General features: G+C 40.0%; 1 long non-coding RNA gene across 3 annotated transcripts in view; it reads left to right on the forward strand.

Annotated features, from left to right (window-relative positions):
* Nucleotides 1-7481, forward strand: part of LOC141424118 (uncharacterized) — a 50139-nt gene extending 42658 nt beyond the window's left edge. The window contains exons 3-5 of one of the 3 annotated variants that reach the window (XR_012448986.1): nt 4915-5003; nt 5359-5460; nt 5842-7481. This is a non-coding gene — a long non-coding RNA (uncharacterized lncRNA). Of the gene's footprint in view, nt 1-1947; nt 4387-4914; nt 5004-5358; nt 5461-5841 lie in introns of those variants that run through there. The other 2 variants (XR_012448985.1, XR_012448987.1) reach the window with 2 other exon arrangements.
* The last annotated feature ends 7226 nt before the right edge of the window (nt 7482-14707 follow it).

Below are 14707 nucleotides of genomic sequence, written 5' to 3' on the forward strand. Positions count from 1 at the left end.
AATTGCCTTCTGATTTTTACGTTGCTAGTGTACTCTCATCCTTGGACAAATAGCCCTGGGAGTTGTAGGACTTACATTTCTTTTGCAAGGATGTACTTAGTAGTTGCCAGTGTTTTATACACACACACACACACACACACACACACACTCAAACCCCTACCATTTTCTTTTTGAGATCGTGACTATTTCATAGTTCCTTTTGCTTTGTGTAGCAGAGGCCAAGAGTGTCCTTTCTCAGTCTGAGAGATTTCACAAACTCAGCTTGCCCACCATGAACTGGCCCTAGGAAGCTGCTATGCGAACAGTCATCTCAGAGTGATGGTGTTTTGGGTGACTCAGAGCAGACCGACTTCATGTTTGGGATGTTGCTGGTCACCCTAGAGCTCATTCTCTGTCGTCCTATGGAAGTGCTTGACCCCAAAGGCAGCAGGCAGTTGATGAAAGGGCACGAAGCCTTCTCTGCTCAGTTTAGCCAATTGAATGCTTCATGCTCCCATGCTACCTTTGAAAGTTTCCCAGCACAGTTTGAGGAAAATAGTTTTTTCCTCATTTCGTGTTCCTATGTTCCTTTCATTCTGTGAGAACGTTTGTTCTTGATGTCTACATGAGCCATGCCGTGGAAGGCTGGTCATGTTTGTTGTTTTCTCCATTTTCCTTCCTCTGGAGACTTTGGAAGCTTGCAGTAAAAGGAAAAGAGGGCCAAGTCAACAGTCTAGTTTGCATGCTACTGGTCTCTGTTGGAGCTCAGAAAAAGGCACCCTAAACTCTACCTGTTTAAACTTCAAAGGGAGCAGAAAGCAGAGGGGAAGAGTTTCTCTGAAGTCCCCTTATCTACCATACAGGCCACATCCTCCAGAAGATATTCAATTGTTGTGACTCCCTTCCCCAGGTGTCTCTTTAATAAGGAGGGGTAGAGAGGGTGAGGGGAGAAACTGATGTATATCTCAACATGGAACAGCAGAATTCATGCTACATCCACAGCCCAGAGAATTTTTTTCCAGGCTGTACTATCTGTTCTTCAGGCCCATTTATCTCCCCTAAAAACCAAATACTCTTCCTTAAAAATAGCACACAACTCCAGTTCCTCTACCTCATGAAGAGGTTTAAAAAGCTTTTAGATTTCACTAGGTTGCCACTTTTCATTCTTGTGATACCACCATGCATATAGTAAATTGGCATGCCTTTTTTCCAGTCAATCTGACTATTGTCAGTTTATTAGAGCAGACTCAATTATTCAACCTCCAGTGGAGAAAGAGAAGGCTCTTTTGCCACCATATCCCTGAGCTCATGATAATCTTCCCATTCTGCTTCCCACTCCAGTGGCCGGTATTGGCTTCCAATCTTTGATCTGTGCTAGGGAATATTAAATCGCTGTCCATTGAGGGCTCCGAGTCAATCCCTACATTTACTGAAAGACAGAACAAGACAGGAGCTCACCTCTTCTCCTAATGTCATTCTTTATTTCTATCTGTGTTCTTATCATTCTGCTATCAAGTCACCCCTAATTCCTAATGTTTGTGGGATTCAAACATTTCTTTGAATCCCAGCTTTTTCTGACTTTCTATTCAGATTTTATTTTTTTTTAAGGGACAAGACGTCTGCTGTTTATTATTTCCACAGTACATGAGTAACAGTTGGTGCTTACAGAGTGATAGTTAAATTCACTGACCTCAATTTTTTTAACTGACACATACATATAAGTAGGTAGAACAGAATGGCCAATCAGCACCATGGCATCACATTCCTTCTTTGAATGGTACTTGTAGAACTCAGTTTGCAATGTCTTAATGTGAAGTTGGAATATGGCCCCACCATCACTATATGAGGAAAAACAAAACAAAACAATTGAGCTGTTTGAAATTCAGATCCTTCCAGATTAGGTGAGAAAGGAAGAGCTTCCTGCTTTCATCATTAGTAGTAATTTTACTCTCTTATCTCACCGTGCAGGGACATCTGATATCACTAGCAAATGAATGCACCACGGAAACTCCCATATGCAAATGAGATTAAAGAGTGCTTCTCCATGCCTGTGGATGGAGAAGTCATGAATGTTCTGAGTCAGTTCCACCTCTTCTAGCCGTTCCAACTGTGTCAACAGACCTTTTATGTCACTGTTCTAACACTGCATATAGCAGATAATGTAAGTGACAGTAATTATGTTGCTATGTTTAGTAGAGTATTCTTTGTCCATTCCTGCTAACTTTCCTTTCTTTAAAACACTGGACTTTTGAAAACTTGGAAGGTATGTGTATTGTACTATTTAAAACATAACATTGGGAATTGATGCAATGTTGGTACGTTCTGTACACCTCATAGCTTTTGGGGAGGATTAGAAAAGATATACCACCTCTAAGGTTCCCTTATAAGCAATGTGTTTAGGTGTAGGCAAATGTCTTCCTTATCCATTGCAAAGTTCATGACTTATAATAAAAGACAAAGAAAGAGAAAAACATACACATTTATTTGAATGAAGAAATAAGTTTTATATGAATGGAATTCATATAAAATTTTATAAGGAAATGAAGATTCAAGAGACAGGCAAACCTGAATATTTTTATATTAGGTTTGTTGAAGATGAGGGTAGTTGTGGAGAACTGTGATTGGACAAAGGCTACAATCTAATGGTAACAAACTAGGGGCACTCAGGAAAACCTGTTTGTTCAGATTCTGTTCTATGTCCATGCCTTCAGAGACAAGGATGCTCCTTTCCTCCTTATGGAGGGCGCCTCTCACAGGAGGATCTTTTGCCCTGCTTCAGTAAAAGGTCAGAACATCCTTTCTAGGTTTTATGACCTGCTTCTGGAGAAAAGCACTCTAACTTCAAATATTCAATATGCCAAGGTGTCATATTTATGGTATTGTGTTCTGAATCCCATTTGTGTACTATTGGAAGGTTCTGTAAGTTTTATTGGCTGTCTCTTCTTCAAGTGATTGTCTTTACGTATAATATTATATTATTATGTTATATTATATTACATTTATTATATATTGTGTCAAGCTACCTGAACTTTTTTTTTGTAAATATGACATTGCCAGACGTGATAGCACATGCCTGTAATCCCAGCACTGTAGAGGCTGAGGAAGGAGGATTGAGAGTTCAAGGTCAGTCTGTACTACACAGTGAGTTTGAGGTCAGCCTGGGCTATGCAGTGAGAACTGGTTTCAAAAAAAAAAAAAATCTGACATTTATTTTCTTTATACCTTAGGTTAAGGAAAGCAACTATTTTGTAGGACCAAATGACTTATCTGAAACGTTGACTTAACACAGGCCCAAGTAGCATTCTTTCATTTGTTTCATGATGTTAGTTGGTTTAACCTCACTTGACTTGTCCAAACACAGTTAATTCAAGGCCCACAGGGAGTTTGCTGGCCAGCTGTGCTATGTCATATAGAAAAAGTATGCAGCCTGCCTTCCTTTTCTGTTCCCAAAAGATTTAGTCAAGATAATATTGCCTCTCAGTTTGAGCTGATGTGTTCGAGTATGAGAGTTGCTTCTGTAGGGCAAAAGAAATATCTTTTTCTTATCCATCACTAGGTAAATAGCTGAGGCTCCTGTAACAAAAGACATATTAGCAAGAGAAAAGCTTACAAGTTTATTTGGTGTAAGTTTTATGTGTCACAGGAGACTTCATAAGGAAATGGAGACCCAAAGGAAGAGGTGAACTTGTGTATTTCTATCTTAGGTTTGAAGAAGAGTGGACAGTGGTGAAGAAATAGGATTGGAGGGTGAAAGGACATCCTCTAATGATGAATCGGGGAAATTAGCAAGGCCTAATGTGTATTTAGATTCTCTTATCAGACCTGGGATCTTCAGAGATAAGGATGTCCCTTTCCTCAGTCACCTGTCACAGGAGGATCTTATGGCCTGGTTTAGAGAAAGACCAGAAAACCTTTCTAGGTTTTATGACCTGTCTCAGGGGAGGAGGTCAGAGAGACCTTCCTGTTTCTGCTGCTTTATGAAATTCTTTCAGCTTAAAATACTCTGCATGCCGTGGTGCCAAGCTTTAAGTGGTAGGCTCACCATCAAAGTTATTTCCGTCGCAGAACAAACAACGTGTTTCATGAGAAATCACGCACGGATGGGAACAGCACACTCTTTCAGTGATTCTGAACTGCTCTACAACTCTGCATGTGGTAGGTAACTGACAGACAAGCAAATTCTGCCCTGTCTGGTAGGAATTCAATTGACTTCCTTCCTCCATCCCTGAAAAATCCAATTTTGTTCTATTTGCATACCGTTTCAATATTCCTGGTCTTTAAATATATCTCTTCAGATTCTCTTGGACTGGCTATTGCATCCTTTGATCAATGACTAAGATAAACTCTTTAACATATGCTCATTTTTTTATGTCTGTATGAAGGTCATGATTTTACCTTTTTTTTTTTGTAAAAAAAAAAAAACAACGATCTCTTTGCACCATTCTTCCCATCCTTTAGTCATCATTTTTCCCTACTTCTGAGAGCTCTTTATGTTTTTAGATAGGGTGCTCATGTTCATAACGAGTTTTATAGGTCTGATGGGCTGCCGCCGCGGAGTTGAAGTATCTCAGAATACCTGGAATGTGTGGGTGTAAAACATTTCTTACAGAACAGTGAAGATGGAAAAGGCCTTAAGTTCATCTAGCCTCCTCCATTGTAAGAACTAGGTCAACCAAAGACAAGAGAAATGGCGAGTTTTTCAGGACAGGGCAGATATTGAGCAGCAACAGAGTTAGGTATTGCTCTGGTTAAATATGGCTCATCCCTGCCAAAATTCATGTGACAATGTAATTGCCAATGCAACAGTATTGACAGGTGATAGGGTCTTTAAGAAGCTTTAGGTCAAGGGAGCGGAGCTCCAATGAATAAGCTGAGGCTTTTCTCATGGGAATGGGTTTCTTACCATGGGAGTTTGACCCCTTTTTCTCTCTCCAGCACGGGCCTTCTTGTCCTTCTGCAAGAGGCCTTCACCAGAAGGTGAGCATATGGGGTCACAGCATCTTGAACTTTCAGCATCATGAACTGTGAGCAAAATAAGTCTATTTTCTTCACAAACTACTCAGTCTCAACTATTCTGCTATAGCAATTGAAAACAGATTAAGACAGGCATGAACCTAAGTCTGACTAATTCCAGATTCTGAAATCTAGATTACCGCCATAAATTTACTCTTCAGAAAATGGGGTTAATCATGTCAGCCTGAAAATTATCAGACTTAAATGAAAATCCAGATCTAACGAAACTTGCACCGTGCCTCTGTCCTAATAGGCCACCTGTGAGTCAGTTTGGCCCGTCCCCATAATCCATAGGCACACTTTACACGTCTCTCTGTTCACAATACTTAAGCACATAGTAAACACCTGATAACATTTTTTGACTAGAATTGATTGGAGCAGAATTAGCAGTTATGCAAAGGAACCCCAGCTGATTTGAAACAAAGTCCTCTGACCTGTAGAGCTGAAAGAAGAGAGAATGTTTTCATGGTGAGTTGTACTCTAACCCTTACATCAACCAGATCTAAAAATAGTCTAAGTGGGTGTGTAGTGAATAATTTAGAATCTAGAACAATTGTTGTAACTAAATATCCTGACCTACTTTCTAACAGAAAAATCACTCTACATTCCAATTTACATTGGACTATTATCCCAAAGCCCTTTGAATGAACAAGTGCCTGTGTTAGTCAATCAATGGCTGTACTTCCTTTGGTCACTGCTTCTTTCCTCAGTAAATATTCCCAGGTCCACCTTCAGTTCAGGAGGATGATGCCGGGCAGCATTAGTGAGGCGCTGTATGTCATAGATGCATGAGGGCTCTTTAGATTGTGTGCTAACAATATTTTGATATACTCTGTTTCTTCCCCCCAGCTGTTTCCTTTGCTGCCTGAGCTGTGTGGTCATGTCTCGGCTGTTGCTGATGAAGCTTTTCCTGGCAGGCTGCCCAGGGAGTAGATTCCGCCTCTCTCCAGGAGTTGCCTGCCTTTGGTATAATGGGCAACACTGAAAGCAGCAAGGCTTTCGGTCGACAAGGTCAGAGTGTCTTTCATTCCTGCAATAATCAACCAGTGTAGCTCTTCCTCAGACCTGGGGAGAGAGAAGATGGAGGTTAAAAGAGCAATTACATTTCACATTGACTCCAGAAAAGGCTTGGATCACAAGACTGAAAAGAAAAACGGATTCTAGCCTCATTCTTATCCATTCCCTTTCTGGTCATCTTTGTTATTAACACTGCCCTGAAACCATAACAAGTTTCAGCTGGATGACGTGAGAAACATATTTTCCGCCTGCAGATGAGATCTTTTTTCTTAGACGTTTAGCGTTGTCAGCATGTTACAAAAGAATGCAAATGAGCTGCAGGATCTATAACCAGAGACAGTAAGCAAAGGCCATTAATTATGTTTTTAAAAAATGTTAACCCTAGCAGACTGTATAACAAGCAATTGTGCTAATTTCAATCTGTAATCAGTCCCTACATTAGCATAACTTTATTTATTTAGCATTAAGGCAACAATTTAGAGAATATAATTTAGTTGGAAATGTCAGTAATTTTGCAGTGGCAGATTGCTGTTACACAGCTACCTCTATTTGACCTTACAGCTGCCAGGACTAATTACTTTAATTGCATTAATTGCACTGACCATTCTGGTTGATGTAGTTGCTGTTATTCTTCAACCATTGAGCACATCAGCAAGGCTGAATTCTTAGTCAAATGGGCCAGTGCTCCCTTCAAAATATCTTTGATTATTTTCAGCATTTTGAGAGCCCAGATATTCTCAGTGAGACTGTGAATTTTGAGGAAAGCCCTTGAAAGGGGATGGAGTGAGGGAGGATCTGCATTTCCTAATGATTCTTATTGCTCATTGTGGACAGGATTAGAGTAAAATTAGTTCACTAACGACAAAGAAATGTTAAAGAAATGGTTGTGGCAGGTTTAATAGTATGTTAAAACTCCTTCATTGCACATTTTGGAATGAAGGCCTATTAAAAACTTTGTGTTCTTATTTGCACTTAATAGGTTGAACACATAGTGAAATGCACTGTGGTGTTCTAACTATAGACCTATGGTCCTGTGAATCCATAAAACAGATATTTTCTCCTGACAAGGAAAGTTCCACAGGACATTTAATAAGTAATTGACTACTAGGAACACACCTACTAGTTGAAATGAGGTACACTTAGACTGCCCATTCTTTTTTTTTTTAACGTCACCTAACCAGAAGGTTTAATTAACATTCTCATTTTTTTTAGAGCCCCATTTTTATACATAAAATTACAGACTCCAAAATTCAGGAACACCAGATTTATCTATTTCATTTGCTTACTCAGAGCAAGAAGGAAGTACCTCCTTGTTTCTAACCATCTAACCTCTGGTTAAACACTGCAGGTAGTTTTAAAATGTAACTCAGATTGCTTTATTCAACAACATAGCTATCTGTTTTATTAGAACTGTTATTCACTGGATAATAATAAAAGCCAACCTGTGTTAAGTGGTTGCTGCGTTGCAGGCACTGTTGTAAGCACTTGACATGTATTTATTCACTTAATCCTTCCAACAATCCTATGTGATATGCATGATTTTTTACAAATGTGATTATAGTTGGGATGTAGTGTAATTCTTGGCAGGACTAGGATTCTAACCCTGGTATTTGGGTGTGGAGCCACTGGGTTTGTCTTTGGTGCTAGATTACCTTAAAATTGGATGAATTCCTCTGTTAAGGCTGCACAGAACATGTGAAGTGGCTTTTCTGCTATGTCAGTAACTCCTAGCTAGCTGTCTCTGGTTTCTCATATGACAGGGTTTCAGTTTGGCAACATTTCTCTTTTAAAGTAAGATACCTGGACCTGAATGACATCTCAGTGCTCAAAACGTGTGCCCTGTTTCACCGGGCATCCGTGGCTCACGCCTATGATCCTAGCTACTTGAGAGGCAGAGAACAGAAGGATCACCATTTAAGGCCAGCCTGGGCAAATAGTTCTTGAGACTCCATCTCAAAAATACTCAGCTGAAAAAAAGGGCTAGCGAGTGGCTCAAGCAGTAGAACACTTGCCTAGCTAACAGAATTCAAGTCCCAGTGCTGAAAAACAAACAAAACCAAAAAAGACATGTACACACTTTGTTCAGGCTCAATTCTACTCATCTTTAAGTTCTCAGCCCATACGTACTTCCTTGGGGAAACCCTCCTTACCCAAGTCTACCTGTGGAAGCCCATTGCATACACTAGTCGTACTCCAAAACTTAAAAAGAAAACTAGTTTCAACACCTTGTAATTAAACAATTAGTAACCCAAATAGCTCATCTTTAATAAGGAATGGGGCAGGGTGGCTCTATCCATTCTCAACAGGTTCACTATTAGCTAGGTAATCCCATAAAGTCTGAAAGAAATTGACATAACTGTAATTCCTTCCGATTTGAGCTCTGCATTCCAATTAGATTAGTCTTCCCCTTGTCCATGGAGGTTATGTTCCAAGACACGCCCCTTCACTCCATGGATACCTAAAACCATGAATATACCCTGAGTTTTCTTACACTCACATTCCTTTGCTAAATTTTAATTTATAACCATGAGAGATTAACAACACAACACCAAAATAGAACAATTATAACAACGTAGTGCAAGAAATGTTATTTAATACTATCTAATTATTTATTACTATAGTTTCCCATTTCATATTTTCAGATCATAGCGAACCACAGATAAGTAAATTGCCAAAAGTAAAACTGTGGACGAGTGGGGAAGGGCAACTGTACATGTTATCGACAGAACAAGAGGTACATAATGGCTCTTACTTAAAAAACAAGTTTCTCTCTGTATGTGGTGACATAGGCCTGGTAATCCCAGATTGGGAGGCTGAGGCAGGGGGATCATGAGTTTGAGCTCAGCCTGGGCTACATGGTGAATTCCAGGCCAAGGTGGTATACATAGGAAGAGCCTGTTTCAAACAACAGAAACAACCACAAAATTCATATCAAGATCCTCCCCAGGAGTGGAGCCCTCATTCTAGACTTTATAGCAGGTTGCAAACTCTCTGGACCCAGCCTTTATCCCCTCTTCCATCACCCCCTTTATATCCAGCTATTTCCCTGGATAGACTGGATTCTCTCTGTCTAAAACATATCCCAACCTAGAAAGCAAGGGCAAGAGAGAGGAGAACGGAGGGTAGACATGATCATTGTCTGATATATATGTACATATGTGGAAATATCACAGTGAAACCTATTCGTTTGTACAATTAGTATGAGTTAATAATCATAATAAAACCCCAAAGCAAAACAAAACAAAGCCCCAAATATCAGAAAAGCCGACCCCAACTTTCTGTGTTCACGACTGGGCTTATGTGTTTGTGCTGCCCTCACACTCTCCTGTTTGTTTTCTGCGTCCATAAAAGATCCATGGAATTCTTCCATTCTCTGTGCTCCCCTCAAACAGCACATTCACGGGTCATTCTGTCAATTCTGCCTTCTCAGCCCCTCACCACTCTGTCCTGTTGCTCTGTCCTCTCTGTCCTGCCTCTCTCATTAGTCGATGCCCAGTTTCTAGTTGCCAGGCTCCCATCTATGAGTCATCACAGCTTTGCATCTCCCTATGGAAACCATTCAAGGGCTCTCTGGGCTCCCTGCCTGGCAGAAGACACGTTTTGCCTGCAGTCACCAGGCATACCTTCCAGGCATCTTTATACTGTCATTCTGAAGGTCATTCTTTTGGTGGAGAAGACAGAAGCAAAACAGGAGTTAAGAAACTCTATTTTCTCTTTGTCTTGTTAATATTCCATCCTAATTTCTTAGAAATGTGACTTCTTGTTCTTTCTCTATACACATTGGGAAAAATAATTTTTAATATATTCTTCCTTGCCCTCCCCAGCAAACAGAGATTTTTTTCTTTTACTTTAGTCCTTATGGCACCATTTTTCTAGGTTTGTGCATTGTTTTTGTTCTTGGCTGCAAGTTCCTTGATCTTTCAAACATGCTTTTAAAAATCAGAACTCAAAACAGAATTCTCTAAGCAACCACATTGATTTCTTTAGTCTTTCTTCCATATCTGGTTAATTTTTATTATATAGTTGGGATTTAATTTTCTCCTCCTTCTGGGCTAATCTCTATTCTTTCAGAAAATCCTCTGGCCCTGGAACTCAGCATATTCTCTTTGAACTTTTGAAATTTGCTTTTGCACATCAGCCACAGCTCATCACTCGTGTCTTTTGCCTGTTTGAATTTTATGAAACTCTCACTTTATCTCCAAGTTCTCGACATTTCTTTGTTCTAAATCTGTTACTTCCTGAAGATCAGAATCACGTTCAGAGTAACTGTTCTTCTAAAGTCCAAGCTGAAAGACTACATCTTTTATTTGCTCCAGAATCTCTATTCTTAAAGGTGAAAGTGGTCCCAAATCCTACACTGCTTACTGGTGGGGGGTGGTCGCACCAAGCTTTGGCTCTTGTGCACAGGTACTAACAGGGAACGCCAGGAGAGCAAGACTGGTGGCAGCCTCAGGAGTGGTACCCAGTCTCAGTAGATTGGAGTGAAGGCTACCAGGTCAATCTCTTATCCCACGATTGAATGCCATTCCTCTTCTGTGGTCTCCTGTGCCCAGAGGTTTTCCTTTGATGGAGTAGAATAGGAGAGAAGGCAAGGAAACTAACATGGGAAAAATGAGAAACAAGGAAAAGCAGGTTGGGGAGGTGAGGGACTATCTAGTGAGGCTCTATTGTGTGCCAGGCACTGTGCTAGGCACTTTCACATACCCAACATTTATTGTCAGACGTGAGGAAAACTGAACTTTATATTAAGTTGGCTTCTCAAAGTAATAGAATCAGGCATTAAGCCTAGGTTTCAGCATGAGAGTTAGGATAATAAAAATGAGACAAAATATAAAATTCAGTGCAATACAGGCATTTTACTTACGTGCATTACAAAAGTAATGACCTTATAAATAAGATATACATACAAATCAATGCCTGTTACAGCAAGCTTCAGGAGAATAGCTATTTTGTTGTATTTACATTACTAATAATTTTGATGTATACCACCAGATTCTTGTCATATCTTCTTTCTTAAAAAATGTACCCTTCATTTGAATATTTTTGCTAGGCAGAATTTTTTTTTTTTTTGTCTATTTTTACCTTTAAATTCTAGGCATGAAATTTCTGAACAAAATGGGGAGAAAAAGAAATAACACCATACTGATAGTCACATAATTTGTGATCCTTAAAGGAACTAGTCTTCTCGGTACATTACTGTCAGCTAAACAAATAAATGTCCTTTGAAAAGTCTGCTTTTAGATGCTAATGGAAACATTGATTTTTCACCTCTGCTTCTTTTTTTGATGGTGCCTGTTTACCATGCTGCGTCCTCATCTCCATTCCGAGCTCTGCCCTCTCATGTGTGTGTCAGAAGGAAGTGCCAAAGCCAAGGTGACTAAGTGGGTGTCAAGCCAGTTGCAGAAACAGAGGGAAGACTTAACTAATGGCACAGGTCTTCTAAGTCAATGGATCCTGTCTCTCCTAATATCATTATCAATTCGCCACAGGAACCTGACAGAGTCACTAGGCTAAGTCAAATACAAAAGCTCAAAAACAAAAAGGAAAAAAAAAATCCAATTTCAGAGTCAGGTAAAAACATCATACGTCAGAGTAAATCTTTATTATTGATTTATAGCTACAGACTGTTGTCCAAAGATTTCCTCTTCAAATTAGAAATACTAATGATTTCCCACCCTGAAATTAATAACCCAAAAGCTTGCACACACGAGAAAAAGGCACTGCTCGTTGTACTTCAACCAGGAAGTGCCAGTGAGCGGATGCCCTGCCTGTTCCCTTCAGCAACTGTGATGGATGACACCATGGCGTTCTTGAGAATCACATGCTTCCTTGGGAGGCATTCCTGTGTGTGCCAAGAGACCATAAATTTCAGAGGGAATATCCTGTTGTGGCCTAATCACTCTCTGATAAACAGATTGGCTTGGAACAGAACTTCTTGCCTAAGTAGACCTAATTGTGATTGTGGAAGAGGCGACACAGACCCCAGGCGGGTCATTTTGGGCAGTCCCACAGGAAACGAGTGGTGGCCAGTGTAGCCATAGTGACTTCAGACAAAGAACTGAAACCAGGAACAAGGCGATACTTTTCTGTGGGGAACAGGAAATACATATTCAGCAGAAATGGACAGATAGAACCATTTTACTGTGGAGTGTTTTTATTTACCTTGTGCTACTGTATCTAATTTTAAAATAGTGTAAGAATATGATACAGTAAGAGGAGTCTTCTTAAAACAGTTTAAGTCATCTTATTAGAAAAGAGAGAGATTCAGAATTTCCTTTAAAATTTGTTCAGAGAAAAAAACAAACAGGCAAACACAAAGATGAAGAGTTTATATTGCTAGTTGATTGTTGTAAGTTGATTGTATCAAAATCTTGGAGTCCATTCATAATAATGGTAGGCTTTAAAGTGAGCCTACCATTTCAATTGGTGTGCACATTAAAGAAATTTAAGTCTTAAAATTCCTGTTCCCTCAGCCTTCTGTTCATCCATCTACTATGATACCTTTCTGTTTGTATTGTAACTAGTCATTCGTTTGATCTCTTCCCTGCCAGGCCTGGTTCCTGGTGGAATAACACAACACTAGCCCATGCAAGAGTCCCCAAAACTAAGAAGGTATACAGTAGACACTCTATGGGAATTAATAGTCTTAGTAGGAACCCAATACATATTAATTTTCTTCTTTCAAGTAAAGAAAAGGTCTTTAATTCTTATGGCAGTGAAGAATATTAAATACCAATTTTTACCTAACAAAATTATATATTCTGTAGAACTTAGCCTGCTCTTAAGAATGATCATATTTGGTATTTTTAGAAGTTTAAGGCCCAGGTGGATGGATAGGGAAAACAAAACAAAAAACCTGGGGTCCAGAAAATTTGGCTTCTTTCCTATTGAAGCTTTGTGGGGGAAATGGTCTTAGGAAAATGCTGGTCTCTTTTTACCTTATCAGTACCTGAAACTAATCTGAGTCTTTTGCCCATCTTGGATGAACTCCCAAGCCTTTGGCCCAGGTCAAGGCTGGGCTACTTTGAGTCAGCAGTAGGAAATCTGAGCAGTAGGCTCAGATCACTGTTTCCTCTGACACAGTCACTCAGTTATGCTGTATAAATTCCACAGGTTCAACTTCCATTGGTGTGTCACCTAGAACAAGCATCTTACAACAGACAGCTATTTTCCTCTGAAATCAAGTCTTCTAAGAAACATCTATCCCTGTGCATAAGGATAGGAAGTCCTCATGGAAGAAAGTACAGTGTAGATATACAGTTATCCCCGGTATTCATGGGGTGATTGGTTCCAGGACCCCCACAGATACTGAAATCCACTGATGTGTAAATCCCTCTATAAAATGGTGGTGCATATCCTCTTAGATTATTCTTTAAATCATCTCCAGAGTACTTATAATATCCAATACAATGTCAGTCCTATGTACATAGGGAACAATGACAAGGGAAAAAAGTATACTTGTTCAGCACAGAGGTCTAACTATATAGTACACATCAGTTACAATGTCACTTTTTTTCATAATATTTGATCCAAGTTTGGTTGCATATGTGAATGAGTATCCAACTGCATAGAGGTGAGGGGACAATTTGCAGCTAAAAGGATTTTGATTCTTCTGAAGACACAGGAAGAAAAACCAACTCAAATTGGACTCAGTTTCTCCTATTATACATTCACAACACAAATCACATATTTTTTCTCGTTTCTTCCCTTCCTTCCTTCTTTCCTTCCTTCCTCCTTTCCTCCCTCCCTCCCTTCCTTCCCTTCCTTTCTTTCTTAGACAGGATCTTGCTATGTTGCTCAGGTTTACTTGAACTTTGATCTTCTTGCCTCAGTTTCTCAAGTAGCTGAGATTACAGGTGTGCACCACTGTGGCCAGCTCACATATTACTTCCGTGCTATCAAAAGGTGTGGGGATCTCTTTCTACCAGCAAGCAGGTGATCAGTTCTACAGCAGCAGACACCATCTGAGATCATCCAACTCAATTCTGTTCTGAAACTTTGTACATGGGGATAGCCTCATCCCCTCCCCTCTGCCCAGCTTCTTTTTACCTGGGCTCCTGACTGACTACACAGAAATCAGAGTTCTCATAACCTGTTTTTGTTTCATTCATTGGCTTGAGCAGCTCACGGAACTTAGGGATGTGAAGGACACATATGAAGAGATATACAGGGTGAGGTCTGGCAGAAGGGGTGCTGATGTGCTTCTCTCTTTCTTAGCACCCCATCCTGCAGGAACCTCCATGTGCTCAGATACCTGGAAGCTCTCCAAATTGTGTATTTTGTATTGCTTATGGAGACTTCATTTCATAGGCATGATTGAAGCACGGATGACTGTGTTGAAATGAAATTGGACAAATGGTGTGCTCTAATGCTAACAGACTGAGTTGGGAACTCAGCGAGACCTGTCTGTCCAGATTCTTCCTGGCCTCTCTGCACCCTTCCTTCCTTGTAGGCATGCACAGGACCCCTTTTGAAATAGGGTTTTCTCATCAGAGAATTTATGGCCACCTCCAAAAAAGATAGGAATGCTAAGACAGAAAGGGGGGAAAGGATAGTGTTTCTAGGAACTGCCTTCAAGAAAAGAAATTCTAATCTCTATGGCCTGCCTTGGGGAAGGAGTATAAGGCAAGAACTGTGGCCAAAAGCAAAAAATATGTATCATAGTAGCACAGTCACTTAAAGATAAGCTGTGACTTTG

The sequence above is a fragment of the Castor canadensis genome, chromosome 6, assembly GCF_047511655.1.
Source record: "Castor canadensis chromosome 6, mCasCan1.hap1v2, whole genome shotgun sequence".
Lineage (NCBI taxonomy): Eukaryota > Metazoa > Chordata > Mammalia > Rodentia > Castoridae > Castor > Castor canadensis.